Source organism: Chiloscyllium punctatum, chromosome 9 (genome assembly GCF_047496795.1).
Source record: "Chiloscyllium punctatum isolate Juve2018m chromosome 9, sChiPun1.3, whole genome shotgun sequence".
In the NCBI taxonomy this organism is placed as follows: domain Eukaryota; kingdom Metazoa; phylum Chordata; class Chondrichthyes; order Orectolobiformes; family Hemiscylliidae; genus Chiloscyllium; species Chiloscyllium punctatum.
Genome location: NC_092747.1, coordinates 43307395 through 43313597, shown reverse-complemented (window position 1 = coordinate 43313597; position 6203 = coordinate 43307395). Strand labels below are relative to the sequence as shown.

At 40.8% G+C, this 6203-nt stretch overlaps 1 long non-coding RNA gene across 2 annotated transcripts; it reads right to left on the bottom strand.

Annotated features, from left to right (window-relative positions):
* Positions 1 to 967: 967 nt before the first annotated feature.
* On the bottom strand, positions 968 to 3963 carry LOC140481340 (uncharacterized). 2 transcript variants are annotated; one of them, XR_011961504.1, is made up of 3 exons: positions 3751 to 3963; positions 3041 to 3181; positions 968 to 1259 (listed from the first exon to the last, which is right to left on the bottom strand). It is a non-coding gene; the product is annotated as an uncharacterized lncRNA (long non-coding RNA). The 2 variants fall into 2 exon arrangements; XR_011961505.1 differs by having other exon boundaries at positions 3791 to 3963.
* Between the last annotated feature and the right edge of the window lie 2240 nt (positions 3964 to 6203).

Here is a 6203-nt window from a genome sequence, read left to right as displayed (position 1 = left end):
CTAGTAAATTGACCTGATGAGTGTAAGATGTAAATCTTTGCAAAATGTGACTTTTTTAGCAATAGAACATAGTTTCTTCCATTTCTTTTACTTTATTGATCTCCATGAGGAACATGAAAGTTATAATGTAAAATTAGAAATGTTTGCTTCTTCAGTCTTAAGAAGAGGTGAATGAAAAAGTATATTTTGGAGATTTATAAAATGCCAAATAAGAAAACAGTGGTTGATTCTGAGAACCCTTACTGCAAAACAAATTATAGAATGCCTACAGTGTGGAAACAGGCCATTCGGCCCATCGAATCCACACCAACTCTCCAAAGATCATCTCACCCAGATTGTCCCCAGCTCTGTAACATTGCATTACCCATGGCTAACCCACCTAACCTCCACATCCCTGGACATTATGGGGCAATTTAGCATGGCCAATCCACCTAACCTGCACATATTTGCACCGTAGGAGGAAGCTGGAATACACCCACGCAGACTCCACTCAGACAGTTGCCCAAGGGTGGAATCAAACCCATATCCCTGGTCTGAGAGGCAGCAGTGCTAACCACTGAACTACCATGTCATGTGATCAAAGCCAAGCTGTGCCCTAATATTAGGAAGCTCTTCTTCAAATATACAGAAATCAAAGTCTAGAGCAGTCTTTTGAATTTGGTGGCGGAAGGAAAGTCTTTTGAATTATTGAAAAGGCAGGTAGGTCTCAAGTTTCTATGAAAAGATGCATCTTCAGCCCAGCTACATTTTATCTCTTACAACATATTGGTGACCCTGATAACATCAGTGAAAGAAAAAGTTAAAAAAAGCACTTTTAACAAAAGCTACAATGGAAGAACTTGGCTCACACATCATTTTTTTACTCCAAGTAAATGGAAACATAAGTACACTGTCTTATAAATCCACTAGATGGAGGCATCTTCATTGTCTTCATTGGATTTATCACAAGCAGCATGTGGGCAAGAATGAACACAATCATGTCAATGGAACAAAGCCATTCTGAAATTGTTATTCCTCGTTAAAGCTGGTATGTACCATTAATATAGCCTGTCAGTCTCATTTTGTAAAGGAAAACACTTTCCAGCTCAAAGATCTATTTTGCAGCAATTTTGAACTGAATTTTGCACATTAACATTTTATTTTTTTAGCAGACATACAACGTAATGACAAATGAATGCTGCAGTAATCTAGATGCATTGTTAGCCCTGAATCCAATTCGGCACTCTGACCACAATAGGCAGAAATCAAGTAGAGAATCACTGCAGTGAAAAGGAAACAAACATGAATCTATGTTGCATCTTATCAAGACATCAAGACATTCCAGATCACCACAAGATTAATTTTACTGTAAATAAATGCAGCATCTAATTTGTACACAGCTATGTTTCAAAAGGAGCAGACTTACATATGATTTGCCTGTGGAATGTCTGCATTTACAGATTAAGGAAAGGACAGGAATAACTCCAGAAATGTGTGAAGAAGGCATGGGAGGCCTCTGACAAAGATAATGTGTATCATGGATTGGATCTCATGAGTTCTGTCCAAAAGCAGCAATCAATAGTTTATAGCAATGAGTACTGGCCAGATAACCTAGAGAATCCCCTAGACTCTAGCCTGCTCTTGTATCCACTATGGGTTTTTCTGCAAGAATGCGCATTCGTTAATGCGAATTCGCTATAACACCATTGACGGGTTGGAGACACTGTTTCTATAGCACAAACCTTTAAAACATGTATTGATTATAACATGATCCTGGTCCCATTAGCTTAAATGGTGCTGCTATTACACGATTTTCTTATAATATGGGTTGCACAAGAACTGAACTACCGCACTATTATAGCAGAACTGACTGTATTTAAACGGCAAGTATAGTTCAGTTCCTGTTGCAGTTTCAGATCCAGTGTCGGACTATACAGTCAAATCAAAATCCACAAATCCAAACTGGTGAAAATACATCCTTAATCTTAAGGGATTGCCTAAGTGGAAGAAGATGAAGAGGGTTGAGTTGAACTGGCAATGACTGCAGATAAACATGCAGGATGGTGGTACACAGTTCTATGCCCTGTGGGTGAAGCTTCCTACTGCACCATACTGTCTGAAGGCAGCAGTCTGGATTAGCTAACTGAAAGGCAACAACAAGAATGCTAGTGGAGTAGCAATGATGGGAGCATTGGGTGTCACTGCTATTCCCCTGAGGTGACCCCTCAGCAATGCTAGTAAACTGCTGAAGCACAGCTGACTAGCCAGTTTAGAGCACATGAGGTATCCACATCCCGGCACCAAGCTGGGTTTGTATAAAGCATGGATCCCAGGGCCTCAGTCTGAACCTCCATTGCTACACTGAGACTGGATTCTGCTTCTGGTGCAATTGAAGCTGAGAAACCAACCACCACACCCTGCCTCACAGGTGGTCCACAAAACGCTGTCCTGGAGTTTGATACGACTTCTATACTGGAAATGATAGGCTCCAAGCTCTGTCTGAAACCCTATACCAACTCATGAAGCTACATTCCTGCATGATTTTGACAGCAGTGTGAGGCAGTCAGCAGTGTTTTCATACCCGTCAATGTTCTCCTGTACTCCATCCCAGAGAAGTCTTCATCACACCAGAACCTGCGTGCAACCCCTCCCTGTAAATGGACAGTCCATTCCTCCTGGCCTGGCTGTAGCCCACTTGTGCACAGTGACTTAGCACATGCTAAATCCAAATCTTTAACACCCTCTAAGGTACACACGGTGCCCAATCTCTGAGCTGGTAGCTGGGATTGTTGTTGGATTAAGTGATGATAATCCTTCATCACAGGTCAGTTATAACCATCTCCCATCATCATAACACTGTCTGGCTAGCCAGCGGCAATTCTTGGGAAACTGAAAACATAAATACTGAAAGGGAAGGTTGAGGAGAGGACACAACATGTGAAAAAGTCCATAGTCCTACCATCTGCAATTGCACTACATTCCAAATGATGAAGGTGAGGATGAAGGTGAGGAGCTGAATGTGGCACAAGGGGACAAGGGGGAACATACTATATGTTTTTACCAGTACTTCACATGATGGCCATTTTTTTACAGCTGTTCCCATGATACAGACCACGATCTGCTCCTCAGGGTTCAGGTAATACATGAGAGCATGCTCCCTGCCAACTCTGCACTGCTTCATCCTGTTATGGGATGATTTGTCCTGCAAGAAAGGGAGAAGGATATCAGTGGTTGTGTTGCACTGTCTTTGGGGTGATTCGGTCTCTGACTATGACCTTCAACAGGGATGACTATGAAACAGAGTTTGTGTCAGAGATCGAAACCTCCAATAAAATAATGCAAAGGCTGAAAACAATCCTCCCAATAGTTGATGGGAGGGAATTTTGGTTTCTCCAACCCTGGATCTGAGACAAGCAACACGTTGTTGTAAAACAAAACAGAAAATTTTGGAAATGCTCATCAAATCAGGCAGCCTCATAATCTTAGTAACTAATTACATCATACAGATTGCAGTCATGCAAAAAAACTGTAGCTTGTTTAAGAAAATAACCTTTTCTCAATAAACCATCTCCCACCTGAGAGAAAATAGATGCTGCAAATACAAACCAAAAACAGGGTGGTAACAGCAAAGGATGCTAACAGTTCATTGTCATCAAAATCCAGTTACCTCATTCAACATAGTGAGACGTGGTTAGGATTTGTCCCACAACATTGAGTTACTCATTATTTTTACTAAGATTAAAAAGGAAGAATAGGACCTTCAGCACTTACATTTCTGAAAACCAAGGAGTTACATAATATGAAAAGGTACCTTCTGCTCCATCACTTATATGCCAGCTCTTTGAAAAACAATCAATTCTCCTTCATGCTTCCACTCCTTCCGATACACCCCTGCAATGTTTTTCTCCTCCCTCCAGTTTGTGAGCACCACTGAATCTATTCCCACCACCTTATCAGATATTGCACTCCAACTCTTAGTCTTTCATTCTCCTAAAACATTTTTCCTCCTGTTGCCGCTGGTGTTTTTGCTAATCACCTTCAATTTGATGAAAGGTCATTCGACCAAAACCTGTATTTCCAGCATTCTCATTTTTTTTAACAAGAAGAATACAAAATTCCCAAAATCTGTGTGCCCCTGGCTATTGACCTTTCAAACACTGAAAACAGTTTATCCCCCTTCAATAAAAGTCAGCATATTTGCAGTGTTCCAGGTGTTAGAGAAACAGTTAAAGAAATGGAGGTAATTATTTGAGGCGCTGTTCCAACAAGTAAAATCTATATTTGAAATCATACAGGTGATAAACAGCTTTACTTAAACACAAAAACTACCTTTTGATGTTAATAGTCTCTGGGTGGAATGATTGATTAACAGGTTCATGTCAAAACTAAGACAGCTTTTCTACTGCCAAATCAGCAGTTCCTTCTATAACATTAATATACAAATGAACACAAAAAGCCTCTGTGGGGAACCCACAACTGCAGCATTATAGATCATAATTCAGGGTAAAGGTCATTGAGAGAATTACTGAAGGGCAGTACTACATTTTTCTTCCACAGGTTGAATATTTCAGACCACTCGTGTAAGTGAGAACCATCTTGTTCTGGCAAGCAATGTGCCTTCCTTTGCTCAATTACTGGGTGAGCTTGGGGTTAAAGCAGAGAATAAGAATTTACTTGGGCTAAACAGAATTAAATGGTGGCTAAATGAAAGCTGGATTGGTTTAGTGGGTGGATTTCCTGTCTTGAAGCTACCAAGGCTGGGTTCAAGGCCCACTCTCGGACTTCTTAACATGAATAGAAGTCAGACACTGGTACACGCAAGATAGTGAGTATGGTGAATGGATAAGTGGAGTGGGTTGGCAACAAGAAAGGTATCTGGCACTGGTTTAGTAATCAAGAGTTCCACATTGGGGACATGGGTTCAAACCCCATATGGATTATGGTGAAATTTTAAAGAGCTGGTTTCATGATGACCATGTCTTTTTTGTTGTAAAAACCATTGTTTCATTCACACCCTTTAGGGAAGAAATTTTGCCATTCTTACCTGGTCTGACTCCAGACAGAAAGCAATGTGATTAACTCTTAACTGCCTCTGAAATAGTCTGGCAAACCACTCAGTTCAAGGGCAATTAGGGATGGGCAATATATATTGGCCTTGACAGTGATATGGGGCACTTCTCATCAACTATTGGAAGGATTGTTTTCAGTCTTTGCATTATTTTATTGGAGGTTTCAATCTCTGACACAAACTCTGTTTCATAGTCATAGAGATGTATAGCAGGGAAACAGACCCTTTGGTCCAATTCATCCATGCCAACCAGATATCCTCATCACAGTGGCCCTGTGTTAGCACTGCTGCCTCACAGCGCCAGGGACCCAGGTTCAATTCTAACCTTGGCCAACTAACTGTGTGGAGTTTGCACATTTTCCCCGTGTTTGGGGTGGGTTTCCACCAGGTGCTCCAGTTTCCTCCCACTGTCCACTGATGTACATGTTATGTAGATTGGCCATGATAAATTGCCCTATGAAGAGAGAATGAACAACTGAGTCTGGGTGGGATGCTCTTTGGAGAGTTGGTGTAGATTTAACGGTCTGAATGGTCTCTTGTCACACTGTAGGGATGCTATGGCACCTGCATTTCAGGAATAAATATAATAAAACTGCTAACCGTGCTAAAACCAAAAGTGGTCATTGATGTGGAGGTGGTCAACCAATATTGTGGTGACTCTACATAGCATGGCACAAATTGGAAAGACAAACCAACAATGGGTGAATAATTGAACAGGAGGGTTCATAATGTAAATGTGTACCAGAAGCAGACTTCGTTATCTGGGCAAGATAGAAAATAACACAGAGAATCTTGGAAATATTCAATATCTATGGAAAGAGCAACACAGTTAACATTTTGGATGGACCACCCCTTCATCATAGCTGGAAGGTGAATAGATTTTATTATAGAGACTGTGGAAAGGAAGGAGAAAACATAGGGAAGGTTTATGATTACAGTGATGGGCAAGAGCGCCTATATAACAAAGGGGTTATGATGGAAGGCAAAATGGTAGTGGGATGCCAAAAGAAACTAGCTTAGATTGGTCAGCAATTTTTAAGCACAATGTAAATTTTTAGATTGGATACATTACATCTGAATATTGCTCATTATGTGGGAAGCTATTGTTAATTAGAGGTTTTGGGTTCAATTGGCCCACTCAATTTTAAAAAGACAG